This window comes from Xenopus laevis, chromosome 6L, assembly GCF_017654675.1.
Source record: "Xenopus laevis strain J_2021 chromosome 6L, Xenopus_laevis_v10.1, whole genome shotgun sequence".
Taxonomy (NCBI): Eukaryota; Metazoa; Chordata; class Amphibia; order Anura; family Pipidae; genus Xenopus; species Xenopus laevis.
This window is the reverse complement of record NC_054381.1, coordinates 55561494-55581518: the sequence shown is the minus strand read 5'-3', so window position 1 is coordinate 55581518 and position 20025 is coordinate 55561494. Positions and strand designations below refer to the sequence as shown.

General features: G+C 40.6%; 1 long non-coding RNA gene across 3 annotated transcripts in view; it reads left to right on the top strand.

The window, feature by feature from the left end:
* The window catches only part of LOC121394623, a 32820-nt gene extending 13214 nt beyond the window's left edge, over positions 1–19606 (top strand). Inside the window, exons 1-5 of one of the 3 annotated variants that reach the window (XR_005961848.1) lie at positions 3956–4109; positions 9983–10237; positions 10575–10663; positions 15790–15882; positions 19229–19606. This is a non-coding gene — a long non-coding RNA (uncharacterized LOC121394623). Of the gene's footprint in view, positions 1–3955; positions 4162–9982; positions 10238–10574; positions 10664–15789; positions 15883–19228 lie in introns of those variants that run through there. The other 2 variants (XR_005961847.1, XR_005961849.1) reach the window with 2 other exon arrangements.
* Positions 19607–20025: the final 419 nt, after the last annotated feature.

Here is a 20025-nt window from a genome sequence, read left to right as displayed (position 1 = left end):
CCTCAAATATTCTAATATTAAGACAAAATAAAGTGGTACAATATATAAAAATATATGCATTGGCATTACTCCACAGCCTAAACAGAAATAAATCAATATATTTGACATTTTAAATTCTCTCTCAAAAAAGCAGTATCACCATTTATCGTAAGCACTCACACTTTACCAGATTTGTATATACATCTCTAGCAATATAGAGATAAATAGAGAAAAAGATTAATAAAGCATTAAATGCATTAAAATAAAGTTGCCTCACATCACTAGTTCTGTGTTCACACATACAATTTTTAGGATATTAAATATTAAGATTTTAAATCTATTTACTCTTCAATAAATACATAATGTGTTGTTTTTTGATTTAGAGGCTAATAGAATTCACCACAATTTACCAGAAAGGAACTTCCCTGCTCTCCATTTACCTATGCCAGCATTATCAAATAATCTTTGTTTTAAACATTTAATGAATATGCACATGAAAATGCCAGCAAGTGAATAAAGAGTGAATCCGTGGGATTCCATCGTTGGGGCACAGAGCGCATTACGTTTTTTTGAAATTTGGCTTTTTGTCGCCTCTGTTAACTTGCGGGGCAATGCGGTCTAAGACAAGGTTCTCTCCTTGCCTCATGGCAGGCACCCACTGGAAATGGCACCTAAATGCCAGTACAGCACTGAGGCCTTTGGTATTTGCTCTCAGGGCAGAACACTGGCAGACAGAATGCTCCTCTCTACCTGTCACTGCGCCTAATACTAATGACAAGCCTGTAATTGAACACAGATGAGATGGAACAGTGACAGGAGCACCCAACCAAAACACTAGCTTGAAAGCTTGAGCACTGAGATCTGTCTGTCACTGTTCTGTATGCGTTTCAATACAGACCTAGCTGATGATTAGTATAAGGAGCAGTAAGGAGTAGTCACAAGTGGAGAAGGGGCACTGCCCTCTGCCTCAGCTGCAAACAAAATGTGCTGTGGGCCCTAGTGTGTAAGTACCTAAAATAACAATTTCTGAGTGAGCTGCCACTGCTGCTTTGGGGCCAGATAACATTTTTAATAATTCTGACTTACCTTGCCATGTATTTTGTCTGAGGCGTTATCCTTTCCTCTGGAATGAACGAGCCTTTACTAGCAGCAGTAGCTGTAGGGGTAAAAAAAAAAATTAACCCAAAAAATATTTTTTTTTTCAATATAAAAAGAGTAACTGGCATCAGAGCACATTCTAGTAGCAACCAATCAAAATCTTCCTTATAGTAGATCAGAACTATTTCCTTATTGTTATTATAAATATATATATTATATATATATATATATATATATATATATATATATATATATATATATATATACAGATTAGGGCATTTCTATTTCTAAAGCCCACCTTCAACACACAACCACTGCTTTATAATAACCCTGACATTCTCATATATATCATGCAGCACCTTATGGATCTATGGCTAGATCCATAGAATCCCTATAAACTAGCTACAGTAATAGTGATATTCATAACTATGTAAATATAATGCCAACACTCCTACATATATACGCACAGATATTATTTCCCAACCAGGCACAGAAGGTGGTCCATGCTACTTGTTGCTCAACCCAGAATTTATGCACAATGGGGAACATGCTGCAAACCAGCAAACCTGATTTCTCCAGCCAACGGAAATAACTGTCATCACTATCTGCTGGGCAGGTCAGCCCAGAAATTAGGCATAATTTAGTTAAACAAAAAGTTAACCTTGATGGTTATGTGTATTTTGTCAACCCTTGCTGCTATAACTATAAAAAGATACTATCTCACCTTCCTGCCATTATTGGGAATTTTATTGGAATTAAAATAATAAATAATAAAAATTAATCATTACAGAAAAAATCAAACAAAACTGATAGCATCAATTAACAAAGCACCAAATCCTTATATTAACCCATCCTACTGATTTCTCCTGCCAACGGAAATAACTGTCATCACTATATGCTGGGCTACTAGCTACAATAATAGTGATATTAATAATATGTAAATATAATGCCAACACCCCTACACATACTCACAGATATTATTTCCCAACAAGACATAGAAGATAGACACATGCTACTTGTTGCTCAACCCAGAATTTAGCCACGCTGGGGAACATGCTGCAAACCTGATTTCTCCTGCCAATTGAAATAACTGTTATCACTGCTGGGCAGGTCAGCCCAGAAATTAGGCATAATTTAGCAAAACAAAAAGTTAACCTTGATGGTTATGTGTATTTTGTCAACCCTTGCTGCTATAACTATAAAAAGATTCTATCTCACCTTCCTGCCATTCTAAGTACTCAGACTGCTGCTCCCGACCTTGCTTACTTTTCTTTCTCACTCTCAATTTTCAGTTTCCCCACTGGGCTCCTTTTCCTTTCCCCTTTCCCTTTTCTCCATACCCACCACCTTTCAGTCGTCCCCTCCGCTGCCTTCATTCCTGCCATTATTGGGGTATGTGCTGCTGTCTGCTGCCCACTAGTCAGACCACACAACCAGCAATCCATCTTCAACTAACTGTCATCACTGTCTGCTGAACAGATTACCCCAGAAGTTAGGCACAATTTAGTTAATCAAAAATATAACCTTGATGATCATATTTTCTCAACCCTTGCTGCAATATACAGGTAACTATGAAAAGATAATATCTCACCTTCCTGCCATTATTGGGGTACATGCTACAGGATACTAGCGAGACCACACAACCAGCAGTCCATCCTCCTGATTCCTCCTTCCAACTGAACTAACTGTCATTGCTGTGGGCGTGGCTTCAGAAAGGAGGACTTCCTCCTTCCAACTGATCTAACTGTCATTGCTGTGGGCGGGACTTCAGAAAGGAGGGATTCCTCCTTCCAACTGACCTAACTGTCATTCCTGGGGGTGTGGCTTCAGAGGGCTGTGTGCATTGGCTGGTACAGCACGTGGGCAGAGAAAGTTGTACTGAATAAAAAGGGCACCCCATATTAACCCTTGGTTCCCATGCCCATTTGCAGCTATACCAGTGAATCATATTCACACATGACTAGAAACCACTTGCCTGACATATTGAGCCCATCCCTGACACACACCCCTCAACTAAACGTCTGTACAAAGCAGGGAGAGCAATAGCAATATGTAAGGATATCATCACATGTACAAATGTAACACAGCTGTACTGTACCCTGGTCCCTGAAACACAAAACTGCCTTCAAAATTGTTCATCTATTTTCCCATCAGCATACCTGGCTCGGCAAGTTTGTCAGACAAGTTCTATGTCAGCTGCTGGCTCCGCGGGCCAATAGAAAACAGGGGGTGTGGCTTTGCATAACGCAGCGCCGCCCCTTTCACTGGTTTTCAAGCCGCTGTCCCTAAGTTACTCCTTCACTAAGCAGCACTTGTTAACTACAACTCCCAGCTGCCTCAGCAATTCATTTGCTGTTTTACGTACTCCCCTTGGCAAGAACTAGAAAGTCCTGAGAACTCCACCCCCATGTCTCCCATGTGTCACGTGTATAAGGCAGTACAGTCAGTGTCCCTGTGGGGACAGCTTCCAGTAACACTCATTTCACCTGCAAAACATCTGCCTCCCTAAGGTTAGCTCTCCCCAATGTTAACATTCAATTATTCACACTGATTATTCCCTCGCTCCCTGTGTCATCCCTTATTTCTACTCTCTGCCCTGCGGCACCGCCCCTAACCCCGCCCACCTCTATCATCCCTCCCATATGCTTCATGCACCCTCCTCTATCCCTCCTTCTAAGTTACTTGTATGTCCTGGGGACAGGTGTCTTTAATCCTACCTGAGGTATAGACATCTGCAGGCTCCTCCATGTCATTTCTCCTGCACGATATGTTTTCCCCTTCATAAGCCGTTTTTGCTTTCCCTGTTGACAGAAAGTCCCGCCCCACCATGGCTACAGCCAATCAGAATCGATAGAGGGCAGTCAGTTTGATTGGCTCGTCTGAAACAGCAATAATGGAATACTGCTTGCTCATTGGATTACATAAATGTTCCCACCCTCTGCTGGAAGGCGATTGGCTGAGAGCTGCTAGGGCGGGGAATCTGAGTCATATAGTTTAGATGCCAATGAGGGCAGGAATACTGGATGCTGCAAGTAAGTTGAAGGAAGCCTGACACCAGACTTAGATGTAGAGATCATGGAGGGGGTAAGATCCAATGGAATAGGGCAGATACATGACTAAATGCTAACGTTGGGGAGGTGGGAATTGTGACAGAGGGAGAGAGCCTGTAGCACATACGTTTTTCCTGAGTTCATCCTAAAATGGACTGTATTGACAGACGAGCTGCGCCAGTTTCTGTGTTTTGCTGCTGTCCTTGGCATGATGTTTGTTTCCAAATTGGGATATTGTAAAAATGGCAAGTTCTGTGGAATTTCTAGTGTTCTTTGCTTTCCTATTCGGCGAGTCGTGCAGTCGTTTTAACCCTTTCACTACCAGAGGATTTGGGAGGTTTTTTTTGTACTTTTGTGTAATTACAAATTTATAGCAATCTATTCTTAATGTCTAAAAAATGGAAAAGTCAAAAATATTTGACTTAATATAACCACCTATCAGAAACCATTTATTTTATGCATGAAAATACAATTGTATACAATTTGTCCCATGACTCCCAAATGCGTCTATAAAAAAGATGTCGTTTTGTGGAAAGTTCTGACTTGTATATGTCAAAAAGCAACAGCAGTACTTTAGTAAAGGCCAAGAGAATTTGCAGACTTCAGAAATATAAAACTAACAGTAGGTTACCCTTAGGAAACTGGACATTTTTGGAATAAAATATATGACTAATCTAAAATGTGTAAATATGTCTTTCTACTCCTAAATTACCAAGTTTCAATGCTTTCCTAAAATTATCAGCTTTTATAAAAAAAAAATTGGAAACCTTGAAAAATATCCTCAAAGCTTCCAATTCAGAGGATCTTATCTCCTACAGGTCAATAATTAATGCATAGGCTTACCTAGGCTATAGGGGCCCGTGGGGCTTTTTAAGTTATTGGTTTCTTTAAAAAATATATATTTTTGCTGTGCTGGCTGGATCGGAGAAGATTAAGCAAAACAGTTTACGGCACGTGCATGTTTACACGTGCCCACTGGTGAGGAGGGTGGTGGCCGCTTGGTTACCTAGGGCTGCCGGACGGATTGGCCTGGCCCTGGGGGTCATAGATCACATCTAAAATCAAGTGCTTTGTAAGGCTGCAAAATGTATAGTTATTGCTACTTTGTATTGCTGATCTTTCTAATCAGGCCCTCTCCTAACCATATTCCAGTCTTGTAAATTAATTATTGCTAGGATAATTTGGACCCTAGCAACCGGATTGCTGAAACTGCAAACTGGAGAGCTGCTGAGTAAAAAACTAAATATTTCAATTTTATAATAGTCTAAAACAGACTGTAAGAACGTAATGTGTCCAGTAAACTACATCATAAGCTCATGGCAAAAACAATCACAATGTTAATGGTCTGTTCCATTGCCTGTGTTTTTATGTTAACATGGCAGATTCACTCCTGGAGCTACAGTAAGTGGAATATATTTTTCTCAGCTCTATTGGTACTGTTCATTATACGATAAATTGTGTGCTGGATGCTCTCTACAGAAAAATAGTCGTATTTTTATTTTATAAAAGCAGCTCAGTGTATAATCTCATCAGATATTCCTTTTTTTTTGTCATTTCATTCTGAATGTACATTTGTAGAATTTAACCATCAAAAATCCAAGTGCCTGCAATATTTAAGGCTGTGAAAAGCCACTGCAGTGAGTACTAAAAATGATTGCCTAGGTATCCTCAGTCTTCAGCAGGAATGACAGGTGAATCAACAGAAACCACCCCCAGTATCACATTCACTTAGGGGCCCATTCACTAAGTTCGAGTGAAGGAATAGAGGAAAAATAGTTCGAATTTCAAATGTTTTTTTTGGTTACTTCGACTACTATCTTCGACTTCGAATCGAACTAAAAATTGTTCGACCATTCGATAGTCGAAGTACTGTCTCTTTAAAAATTTCTTCGACCCCCTAGTTCGCCACCTAAAACCTACCGAGGCCAATGTTAGCCTATGGGGAAGGTCCCCATAGGCTTGCTAACATTTTTCTGATCGAAGGATAATCCTTCGATCGATCGATTAAAATCCTTCGAATCGTTCGATCGAACGAATTACGCAAAATCCTTCGATTTCGATATTCGAAGACGAAGGATTTTAATTCGGCAGTCGAATATCGAGGGTTAATTAACCCTCGATATTCGACCCTTGATACATCTGCCCCTTAGTGTTCCACATCAAACACAGGAAGACTGATAAGTCCCCGTAGCATTATGACGTTTACCTTGTCTGACCTCTAAGGGTAAAAGCGCATGATTTACCTGCTCATAATCAAGTCTTTTGATCTATGTACTCTATTGAACAATATAACTTATGACCCTTATTCTGGCTAGAAGTATTCTTGTAATCATATTTGTGCACACATATAATCCTGTGTGTGTAGTAAAAATAAAAAGACTTTTGTGTAGGCAGAGGTGTTGTGGGTCTGAATAAGTTATAAATTATGGGGAAGATTTATTCATTTTCATGTTTTGCCACAATTGCAGTTTTTAAGAAATCTCATTTTTCCCCATTTTTTTTTTTAAAAAAGTTAAATTTTTGCTGCCTAACTTTTATATTTATTTATTTCATTTTTAATATAGCTAGAAGTAATGTTGGTTATAATGTCTGAGTAATATTCAAATGTCCTGTAAATAATATGTGCTTTAAATAATGTTATAATATAATGTTGCAGATTTGATATCACTACTGTGTTACAGTATAGGGAATAATGTACAGGTATGGAACCTTGGGTTTTAGGGATAAGGAGCCTTTCCGTAATTTGGACCTCCATGACCTGTCTACTAAATATACTTTAAATATTATTAAATCCAGTAGGATTGTCTTGCCTCCAAAATTGATTCATTATCTCTTAGTTTACAATTACAAGGTACTCTTTTATTAATACAAAAAAAAGTCATTTTTAAAATTTTAATTATTTAATGAAAATGGAATCTATGGGAGATGGCCTTCAAAAGCTGTCTGCATAACGGGTTTTCAGATAACAAAACCCTTACCTGTACTTTCAAATACAAGAATATTCAAATTTCCAGTTTGTTTAATGTACAGAAGCTAAAGGGAGGCGGATTGCCTTGTACAGGGCACCAAACGCAAAGGAACTTTTTAACCACATTTTTACATTCCATTCACAATATTCAGAAACCTCTGAATTATCATTTTAAGCAAATAATGCAAATTTTTAAAAAAATAAAATATTTCCATTTTCTCTAATAATAGTAGATTATACTTGATGGTAACTAATTTGCATGAATTCATATTGGTGGCAAAACCACTCTATTGGGTTTATTTAAAGTTTAAATTTTAGATTTTTAGCAGACTTAAAGGGGTTGTTCAGTTTTTTTCAGTTCAGTTGGTTTCAGATAGTTAACCAGAAATAGAGACTTTTTCCATTCACTTTCTATTTTCTATGCGTGACAGTTTTTATGATATTGAAGTGTAAAGTGTAATTTTTCATCTTCTAAAGCAGCGGGTGGGGGGGTCGCCGACTCTGTAAACTGTTCTAAATTGATACAATAGTTGATATCTGTGTCCCTGCTGAGCAGAATCCCTGAGTTTTAGTTAGATAGAAGTCTATCGGCACATAAGGTGAATTGTTGTGGACTAGGGGCATAACTACACAGGAAGCAGACCCTGCGGCTGCAGGGGGCCAAAGAGGTATAAGGGCCCGATGAGGCCCTAATTCTTATACAAAGGTCAACCTCTGGGCATTGTGGGGGCCTGAAAAAGCTGTGGGGCCCAGTAATATCTATTTATGCCACTGTAGTAGACTTTTACTAAATCTGTTTCACACACAGTCTTTATAAACGTTTTTGTACAGTTGTATACTGTATATATTTGAATTCCTTATCCTAACCTAATTTTTTTGGTTGCAAACAATACATTTATGTTCGGAGTCATTGATAAATCTGCCCTGCTCTAAAGCTGGCCATACACTTCCAGATCGACTCATTTGTCAAGGTTGCCAAACTAACAGATCTGAGCACTGATTTGGCCATCTACATGGAGCACCTAATGAGGCTGATCTGTTTATTGGCCCTGGGAATCAGATCATACACTGGGGACTACAGAGGCCTGCTGGACAAGTACCACATCAATGTGGTGATGCACTCCTCATCTGATGGGATTTTTAGGGCCCTATTCAAAGGATAATAAATTGCTGCAGACTTGTTCTGGAGAGTGGAGGGACCAATAATTATGACTTTGTAGTTGTCATGTTTATAGTAGAAGAAATATTGGTTTGAAGATGCACACCTACAAAACATAGGGCAGGGGGGTGCCATGGATGTCACTGCCTGTAGATATGGAGTGCTTTCTCTTCAGGTGTTTATCTTCTGGCAAAGAAAACACTAAGGGGGCCTTTATAGCATGCTGTGTAAAACACTGGAGAAAAACATTATCAGTGATGTTGCCCATAGCAACCAATCAAATTTTTGTTTTCTAACTCGTGGATCACTGTTGAAATCTATTTGCTGATTGGTTGCTATGGGTAACATCACCAGTGATGTTTTACTCCAGAGTTGTTCACTGCATGAGAAATATGCTTTTTTATTAAAAAAATGTAAAAGTAAAATTAACAAATAATGTGAAAAATAATTATTTAGCATGTAGTCAAATTAGGGTTGCCACCTGTCCGGTTTTGACCCGGACAGCCCGGTATTTTGAGGGGCTGCCCGGGTCTATACTTCCTGCCCGGTTTTCCAAATAAGGAAAACTGGGCGGGATTCCCTTGATTGACACGGCGATCGGCTGATCGCTGCGTCATAGCCCCACCCACTGATGTCATGGGTCCGCCCCCCCGCCCGGTCTTAGCCAGACATAAAGGTGGCAACCCTAAGTCAAATGCTTTGTAAGGCTACAAAATGTACAGTTATTGCTACTTTGTATTGCTGATCTTTGTATTCAGGCCCTCTCCTACCCATATTCCAGTCTTGTAGATTAATTATTGCTAGGATAATTTGGACCTTAGCAACCGGATTGCTGAAACTGCAAACTGGAGAGCTGCTGAGTAAAAAGCTAAATACAAATAATAAATTTTTTCAAATTATTTGCAAATTGTCTCAGAATATCACTTAATGTGTAAGTAAATGAACAACCGCTTTTACCTCTTGGAAATTTGCTCATGATTACCAACCCCTTGGATGTTGCTCCCAGTAACCTCAAAGTAGGTGCTTATTATTGAATTCAATACTTGGAGGCAAGTTTTGGTTGTATAAAAACCAGATGTACTGCCAAACAGAGACTCCTGTAGTCTGCCAGTCCACATAGGGGCTACCAAATAGCCAATCGCAGCCTTTATTTGGCATCCTCAGGGACTATTTTCATGCTTGTGTTGCTCCCCAACTCTTTTTATATTTAAATGTAAAAAAGGTTGGGGACCCCTGCTATAGGCAGTCACTATTTATCTGGTTGGTGTGGGCTGTTTGGGCCTTTGTGTACTTGAAATGACAGGTCTTTTTATAAATCCCACTCCAGGCCTGCCACAGCTACAGGGGTCATGACTGAAGCAGAAAAAAAGGCTTGGTTCCTACACATGCATAGACTGTCCTGGACATAAGGGAACTCATACAGTTTTGTTTTTAGACATATATACGCATTTACTCTGGACAACCAATATGGAATGCAGGTGGTAAAACTATCGGGGATTCTAAAAAATTCGATTTATAGTTTAGTTTATCAGAGGGGGCCCCAGGTTAATACTGGGCAGTAGCTGGAAATGTGTCTTCAAAATTGTGATCCCACATGCATTATCCTGAACCAGGCAGGCCTGGACACTTTCTGGTCTAGTTAGGTGTATTGTAATTAACTATATCCTGCAGGGCTCTATTTTCTTAATTCTTACTTTTTTGGTTATGTTGTCTGCTTTTGTCTTTAAGGTTTCTTCAGGTAAAGAACCCCTGGAGCCCTTTACAATGGAAAGGAAGATTCTGTGTGAAAGATGAAAGAAGCTGGACTCTAGAAATCCTAAACGTTGATACCAGGACAGCACAGAAAATTGACAATGGTAATATAGGCAGGGCCAGGCCAAGCCAGCCAGCCCCCTCGCACCCCCTGCACACATGTACAACCACAGGCACGCGCACGCACAAGAGCACATTGCCGGCAAGAGAGGACAAGGGTCATGACTAGGGGTAAGTGATTGTAGAGGTAAGTGCCTAGTGTCCCCCACCACTGTGCCCTAGGCACATGCCTCTTCTGCCTACCCCTACTTCTGGCCTTAAATATGGGCAACGTGTAGTTTATGTAATGCAGTTTTTGTAAATTATTATACTTTAGTCACACTCGTCCCATTCTAATACCCACAATGTGCAGTAACATTATACGGGGACATATGCACAGCAATGCTATACCTAGACCAAATCTCTGATACTATAGAACATCATTTTACAATTTGTGCTATCGACCTCCTAATGTACAAAGTAATATTCCATAAGCAAACCACAAATTGACTGCTTTTTGCAATTGCAGGTATTTTCTGGATAACATGGGAAGATCTACGAGTGGGATCTACTTGAGTGGAAACCAAAGTCTTTTGAAGAATCCACCTGCATACACAGGTATGTAACAGATATAGTAATATTCATTATACAGAAATTGAAAATGAGAGAATTCAAGCTAGACAAAATAATTATACTCTGGGCCTGTGGAACACTGGGAAAAACCCAGTAGGCCCCACAGGGCCAGTACCTGCTCCTGGACCCGAGTCTCACTCCCCAGACTTTCAAGTGGAAAGTTGAGGAGGAGGTAGAAAAGGGTACGGGGTGATGGTGAAGGGGACAGGGGGATGGGGGAGGTGGACTAGGGCCCTTGAAAGCACAACCCTGGTGAGCCCCTGCCCATCCCAGAATATCCTATATACAAAGTACTTTGTGTGTATCCAGAGATACAGTATCCTCATAACAGTCAAATAAACACATAAAGCAGGAATGTACTAAATGCAATCTAAAATGTAGTCATTTTTTTTGTGTGAGTGAATAGCGTGGTTGTTAACATGTTATTTTAATACTGTAAGTGTAATTAGGCTGGAACTGTCGATGCACTGGAAGGTTTGACCTGCCTGGTTAGTGCATTTATACTCTGAGGAAGTGCCATAGGGCATGAACCGCGTCAGTGGTGATTGTCATGCACTGTACCAAAGCTAACAAATTTTAATGGAACTAATAAAGTAACCCCCAAGCGGCCAACTAAGTAGTATGGGCCTCTTTTTGGCAGTACCCTTTACTTGAAAAATTCTTTGGCCTCAATTACAAAGAGGGGGTCAACTTGTGTAATTACTCACAGTCAGCTGCAGTTTGAGGCAAATGTTGTCAGTGTAGTGGTTCCCGGATACTCTGTCCTAGGCATCCAAGTATTGTATCGATAAGTCAAAGAGGTTAGGAATCATACACTTGGGCAGAAATTGTCTGCTATTGTGCTTTTATTTTTGTCCACACAACATGTTTCAGGCTGCAAAGGCCCTTTCTTAAGTGTGTTCTAATTAGTGCACTAATCAAAAGAAAAGCACTAACTTTACCAGTGTTAAATCCCACCCAAAAAGCCTACCTCGATCCCCATTTCTGGAATATAACCGTGTTCATGCATTAACTCACTTTATTTGAATGGCACGGTGCATTTGTAAAACACAGAGTGAGAAAGTGGGAAAACTAGCAGCCAAAGGAATATGCGCAGACTATATCAAGCTAAGTTTCTGTGGAGCATCGTCATCTGATTGTGGTGCCATCTCATTTGTGCTAAATCAGTACATGTATAGGACCTGTTATCCAGAATGCTCGGGACCTGGGGTTTTCCGGATAACGGATCTTTCCCTAATTTGGTTCTTCATGCCTTAAGTCTACTAGAAAATCATGTAAACATTAAATAAACCAAATAGGCTGGTTTTGCTTCCAATAAGGATTAATTATATCTCAGTTTGGATCAAGTACAAGTTACTGTTTTTTATTTCAGAGAAAAAGGAAATCATTTTTAAAAATTTGGATTAATTTATTATAACAGAGCCTATGGGAAACGGCCTTTCTGTAATTCTGAACTCTCTGGATAATGGGTTTCCAGATAACGGATCCCATACCTGTACCACAAAAAGATTGCTTTGGAACTAGACAATAACAACATAAATGATTATGGGGTGAAAGAACTTATTCCATGTTACAACAAGCTCACTGTGATCAGGTGAGGTATTTTACTAGTAAATCACCATTTAGAAAGGTATCGGTTGGCAACTTTTACAAAATGAAAGCATTAATATTAGGGATGCACCGAATCCAGGATTCAGTTCGGGATTCGGCCAGGATTCTGCCTTTTTCAGCAGGATTCGGATTCGGCCAAATCCTTCTGCCTAGCCGAACCAAATCCGAATTTACATTTGTAAATTAGGGGCGGGTAGGGAAATCACATGACTTCATCACAAAAGAAGATTTATTTTTCCACTTTTTCCTTTCCTGACCGTAATTTGCATAAGAAAATTAGGATTAGGTTCGGTATTTGGCCGAATCCCAAATAGTGGATTCGTTGCATCCCTAATTAATAGCTCTCAAGAGACTAGGGATGCACCGAATCCACTATTTGGAATTCGGCCAAATCCCCAAATCCTTGGTGAAAGATTCGGCCGAATACCAAACCGAATCCAAATCCTCAAAAAAAAAATATTTGTACACCCACTGACTTTAATGTATTTGGACCAAATAGTCACGCGTATAAAAACTGTCGCTCGGGGCAAAATTAACGTGCAATATAATTATTTTGACACTCATTAATTTCAATGCGTTTCGTGAATTTTTTGCCGTTTCATGAAACGCGTCAGATTCGTCACAGGCAGTTAATCACTTATAGTGTTTTATTAGTTTAAAAAAAATGTCAGCATATCACATGGCAGTGTCCTCTTTCTGTCGGCATACCCCTTGCTAACCACACCCTCCTGATGAGTTTTGCATCATTGGGCACTTGATCAGAGGTGGTGTGACTGGATTAGCTCATATCTTTTTTTATACCTATCTTATTATATATATTACCATTCAGGGTGCCCTGTTGTATCCCATTTTGCCCATTGTTTGGGACCAAATCATTTTAGATGTGCTCGATTAGTCATGGATTTTACTTGATAGGCAGATTGTTGTTTTATTAATGCTACCAGTACAAAATGTTGATGGGGGGGCCCCCGAGGTAACAGTCCCAGTGGGCCCAGGACCCCCAGTCCGTTTACTGAACATTACCTCTTGCGCCAGACTTGCCTTCGCCACCTCAGATCAGGTGAAGTGCAATAGAGTAGATAGGGATTGCTTCAAAAAAAAGTTGACATTTTTTCTAAGTCCCAAAAAACGCTGGCGTCTTAAGGGTGATGGGCTGAAAAAGATCGTAAATTTTTTTGGGGGTACCCTCCTTTCCCCCTACATTTCCTAACATATGGCACCTAAACTATACACTGGGCACATGTATAGGGCAAAATAACAACTCTATTTTATTTTATGAAGCTTTCCCAGGCTTCTGTAGTGTAATGTATTTGCTGCTACATATACGTCCATTGTACTTTAACTTGGCGCCGTATGCAAATAAGGCATCGCTAGCGTAACTTCGCCTGGCAAAAGTGTGGCGAAGCCTGCATTAGCGCAAGTCCTCAGTTTAGTGAATTTGCCCCATAGATAGAGAAACCAAGAACCTCATGCCGTCTAGTTGACACCTTTTAGAATCCCCAGACCAGGGATCCCCAACCTTTTTACCCGTGGGGAGCAAAACCGGCATGAAAAAAAATTCCATGAGGGTGCAAAATAAGGGCTGTGATTGGGTATTTCATAGCCTCTTTGTGGACTGGCAGCCTATAGGAGCCACTATGTTTCAGTACATGTGATTTTTATCTAAAACTTCAAGCAAAAAATTGAAAAATAAGCATCTGCTTTGAGGCCAGTAACATCCAAGGGATCGGAGAACAACAGGTTGCCTGTGAGCCACTGGTTGGGGATCACTGCCCTAGAGCATAGAACCTTCACCATGATCCAATGTTTCCAGCACCCCAGAAGAGAAGCATTTATTCTAATGACAGTGTGCCTTTAATAGAGTGTCACACAATGTACAATAGGGGCCGCGCATTCAAGCAAATCACTCACTACACAAAGGTTTGAGGCAAATGATTTATTGCATTAAAACAAGTACCGTGTAACCAAAGTGAGAGAGGAGAAGAGAATTATTCCTGTGTTCATGTCTTGTGACTGGGTGCACCACCAATCCCAGTCCCCTCAGCTAGCTGCCACATGTAACTGCATTATTACATCACATACACAAATACCAATTGAATGTGCTTCTGCCCGGGTTACTTTGTAGACTCAATAAGGCAATAACCTGCATTAAAACTACATGTTTCATGTACAGTACAGCATGGAGAAATGACATTTCATTTCACAAAATAACAAGGACATCCATCCAGCTGTATCTGAACTACACCTCCCACCATCTCAAGAACAAGAACTCTGTCAACTTGTATTCAATTTGGAGGTGCAATGGTATAACTGTGCCAGAAAGTGAATCTGCCTTCAATACAAATAGATGCAATTTCCAACTGAATGGGCATAAAAAATACAAATGTGGATGAGGCCTTCAGGTTGAACATCCCAGTCGTATGGCTTGCACAGCATGATGGCCAGTGTTTAATAAGAAGTCCAGCTAAATCTTGTATATAAACTGTATATAATGTATATAAAACATTGTGGATCCCCCCACCCATGTTCCATGAGGACATGCTTCTAAAGTGAAAAAGAGAAGAATCTGAATATAATAATCCCAGTTATTTTCATTTGTACAGCATTTTAGATTACAGATTTCACATTATAGATTATCTCAGTGATTTCAAACAGACATAGGTGCCCATTTAGAAAGGGTTAGAAATAGGGTACAGTTTCCCTTTATTTAAAGCCGTAGTACATATCCTTTGTACTTTTTTACCTTGGTTGATTGCTGCAATTCTCAGTGTGGCCGTCAGTCCTTCCACACAAGCCACAAACACTGTGAGCAAGCCCTGAAGTTCTGCAGTCCCATTGCTCTGATGTAGTTGCACTGCAAATGCAGCTCTGTGTTTTTAAGCAGCTGCAGCCTTTCAATGCAACTTTGAGGAGCTTTTCTTTAATAAAGGAGCCTTATATATTGTTTTCAAAGGTGTCTATTAAATGGTTAATGCAGTGTCCGCTCATATCTATGAAATTGGGGCAGGGTGCAAAGCTGAAAGCAATCTCTCCTCTCCTAGAATGAAGTGCAAGAGTCACTGCTCTCTCTCTGTATAGCTCTGCATTCACTAGCACTAAATATAAGAGGGATGGAGATTTGTGTCACATTCAGAAGTAGCAAGCTGGGGGTGCCAGGGAGCTATGGCAGGTGGCAAATACAAGATCCCCCATGTGTCTGACAGCTGACTGGCAGCAACTCTTCATTGCCTGTGGCTCTAAGCTCCATAGCCTCCTGCAGTTGCCCCTAACCAAGGTATGTCCAAAGACGGGCCCTGGGACCAATTGCAGCCCACTTTCAAATTTACACCGGCCCTCAGCTTCCATCATGAAATTAATAATAATGTGGCCCCCCCAACACTGTGCAATCAGGGATCGCGTAGCCTTAGCAGCAGGTCTGGACTGAGAATTAAAATAGGCCCTGGCATTTATGTAAGTAAATAGCTTCTTTGCAGTGAATATTGTGTGCTTCTCTCATACAGGCAGTACAGTGTTGGCTTTGAAGTCATTACAGTGTTGACTACAGGAGACCCTGGGCCCTCTGGTTTCCAGAAAAAGAGCAGCGGTGATTACAGGTAACACCAATCCTTCCCCCCTTTATATATGCAAATAATTCCAATCAGTTGGATACTTGATACCTATAGGGCACCCCACTTTGGGTCTAACATTGAGTCAAGGTCCATTCAGTTCATAAGAACGTACCAGATATAAGAAAACACTGCTGTATCAGTCCCTGTCATGATTTCAAGCAGAACCTTACAATACCTAATGTACAGATTAGGGATGCACCGAATCCAGGATTCGGTTCGGGATTCGGCCTTTTTCAACAGGATCGGATTCGGCTGAATCCTTCTGCCTGGCCGAACTGAATCCGAATCCTAATTTGCATATGCAAATTATGGGTGGGGAGGGAAATTGCGTGACTATTTGTCATAAAACAAGGAAGAAAAAAAAATCCCCTTCCCACCCCTAATTTGCATATGCAAATTCGGGTTCGGTATTCGGCCGAATCTTTCACAAAGGATTCGGGGGTTTGGCCGAATCCAAAATAGTGGATTCGGTGCATCCCTAGTACAGATGTTTACCCAATATATACTTCAGCACCCTTCACATGCGTCAGCTTTATCTTTTATACTAAATAATGTGCACCTGCTTCTGAAACCATTTAAATGATGCAGCCCTCTAAATTGGTATGATAAGTCAGGATATGAGCGCTCAGCTAGAATGCTTATTGGCTGTCCTTTATACTCCTCTAAGACCAGCTTGAATGGCAGAACAAGTGATATTTGTGGGATAAGTGCTTATTTACTGTCATTGATTGGTTTTGCTTTTGTCACTTACATTTTCCATTTATGTCATTAATTAAATAAAATCAACACACCAGGGGACATTGCTACCTTGTTGCCTAAAAACATGGCCTGAGGAATATGAGAGACACAACACCCACAATAAATCAGCTAATGAGTTGTTTTAGCTTTGTATGGGCAGAGCCTTACAATCCCACACATATAGTGAGATGGTTGCACCACAATGGTCAGTAATATCTGAAATTAAATGCAGGTGTCTGGCCACTGCCGGGCCAAGCCGACTGGGCGCCCTAGGATACCCAGCCGGCCACCACGCTCCCCTCCATGCTCGTGTGAGCGACGGAGGGGAGATTGCCAGAGGGGAGGGGAAAAGCCAAAGGGGTGAGCTCCGGAAGGGAGAGGGAGGGCAGCGGAGATCGCCAAAGGGGAGGGAAAAAGCCGAAGGGGAGAGGGATGGCAAAAAGCAGAAGGGGAGAGAGCTGGAAGGGAATGGAGAGGTTGCATGAACATGGACTAGAGGTCGGCAGAAACAGACACCTGCCCAGTGCCCGTCTGTAATGGGAACTCGTGTGTTTGTGAGGACCTGCCCAATTGGTACGATTGATCCAACCAGACCTCGAGTTCTTTCTCTGGAATCCCATGGAAGTGGATGTACATTTTATTTCCATTATTTGCTTCATGAAATGATTCCCTGAGACTTAAGTGACGGCTTCATACCATTTGGGCATCTGCTCAGTATATCTACCCGAGGGTAATCCCTAACTCTCAGCAAGTGCATCAAAGAAAGTGTGGCTTGAAAACAGTCTGTGATTAAGCCATACAGGCCAAAAGCATTTGAGTCTGAGCAGTAAAGTGTTGGGCCGTATTTAGTGATTCCCTGCTGCTTTATCACTGTGATATCATGTGCTGAGTCATGTCTCCCCAAGATACAGCTTCTGGGCCAAGGCACCCCATCCTCTGTGTGGATCTGGTGAAAGTCACCCTTTTTATCATTTAGAGAACTGTAAATGTATTATCTGCTGCTTATAAAATACCTTCAATATGGAATTATTAAAAGTTTCATTGTCAAGTGCAAAATTAATTTATATGCACAGCATGTGGAACGTTAATATAACACCAGGGCCAGTATTGCACTTTTTACTGCCAAGGAGGCAGCACCCACGTTCCCCCTCCAATTCTCTTCCCAGGTATCTGTCCTCTTGCAGACATGTACAGAAAGGTGGGGCTTACATGTATGGGACCCGTTATGCAAAAAGCTCCAAATTACAGAGACTGTCTCCCATAGGGGACATATTTATGAAAAAATTAAGTTAGAGATCGTCACAGTCCTCTAGAGTGAAATTCATCCTTTGATAAATGCGCCTTTCAAAATCCCATAGAAATTAATGGAAAGTGGCAGAATTTCACTCTAGAGGACTGTGGCGACTGATGGTATTTTTAGTAATACCATTTTGACCTCGTGTAAGACAAAACTCAGTAAAGGAAAACCTTTAGTAATAGTCAGGCAATTTATTCTTACATAATACAACATAACAGTTTTGTCTGGGTAAGCTGTTGGAGCAACACACAGAATGTCAGCCAAGGACTTACCAAAGACCCACCTCTTGGTCCAAGCGTTATATAACTTTCAGAAGGCATTTACAGTAATTATGACAAGGGGTTCACGGAAATACCATACATGGTCGGCGAGGAGACTTACTGGCATATATTTGTACATTCCTGTAAGATGTGCAGTTTTGCAACATAAGAGATTTCTGGTTCCAACTGTCCACAGCCTCGTAAACATCTGTTGGCTAAACATAGCCATTGTGGTACAGACAACTATTGAGCAACACTTCTGCAAAAGGGCATAAGAGACTTGCTGACACTATGCTGACACTCTGGAATCTAAGTAACAGAGTGGGGATCATTTATTTGTATGGCCTAGTATAAGTTATATGAGTGACCATTGTCCACAGTAGACCATTAGCCCTTAAAGTCCATCCTGCCTTAGGCCATATAGCGTTATGGCGTCATAGAGGGCGGGGGTGACAACTATCAACCCTCTGACACTAGCCATTCGTCCGTCTTAGGATTTAGACCGTTCCAGATATACATTATAATAACACGACCTCTAAATTTACTCTTTGATAAACATACCCTATAGACTCCATTTTATCCAAAAAATTGTATTTTTTATAAATGACTTCCTTTTTCTCTGTAATAATAAAACTGTACCATGTACTTGCTCCTAACTAATATACAAGTAATCCTTAATGGGGGCAAAACAATCCTACTGTGTTTAATGTTTAAATGATTTTCTAGTACAGGGTACGGAGATCCAAATTATGGCAAGATGTGTTATCCAGAAAACTCCAGGTCCCGAGCATTCTGGATAACAGGTCCCATACCTGTACTAGTGTACAGTGTGCTCCTGCCAAGCTTATGATCCTGTGTAAGACTGAGCCACTAGTACACTATAAATCAAACACTGATGTAGGAAATCATGTTTGTTAGCAACTATTAAAGTTAAATAGGTTATCCTTTAAATGCTTTTTTAGGGTTAAAAACCCACCATATAATACAGTCATTATTTTTGAGGTTATTTATTGTTATTTTCATGTCTCTCTTCCAGGTGTGGTTTCTGCTACATGGAACTGGAGAATATCCCGGCTGGTGTCTATAACATTATAACTACTACATTTCTGCCTGCCCAGGAGGGACCCTTCTTTTTAGACTTCAACACCGCATTAGCCATTAAGGTGACCCAACTCCAGTGACCCGGGAATTAAAATCCGTTCTTCCAAGTGACAAAGATTTGCAAGCAGATTCCCAGTTCAAAGAGGCATGAAAGATCCTGCATTTCCCTGATGTGACATTGTGCATCTCCAGTACGGCTCACAGTCTTGTACAATCAGAATCTTCAAGGGAGTTGGGTACCACAGACAGCCCAAATGTAACTTGTACTTGAATCTTGTTTCAAAGGATAGTGCTATAAAACATATTTTTTCAATACCGTGCAGTGTTTTTTTTTAACGTACTGTATATATGTGTATATCTATATATCACCTTGTAGCAATAGGAACCCCCGACAAACTGAAACAAGAATCTGCTTTAATAAATGTGTCAGTTCATTAAAATCATCCTGCTGTTTGGAATATCCGGGGAGAGCAATTGTAGTAGCTTAAAACAGAAAAAACTCTCAATGTCGTTATTATATAGACTATGGGGGCGAGTGCAGAAGATTTCTTCTATTTGCCAAGATAAGGAATTAGTTGGGCTTGAGATGTTGGCAGTTTTGAAGAAGAGGAATGGCAGCCTAACGTAGCAGATAAGCAAATAGAATTCCTGGGGGATGCCCCCCATTGGTTTTTACCTTTCCTTCTCCCTAAACAGTTGACAGCAATTCTGTTCACTTCAGTTTAAAACAAG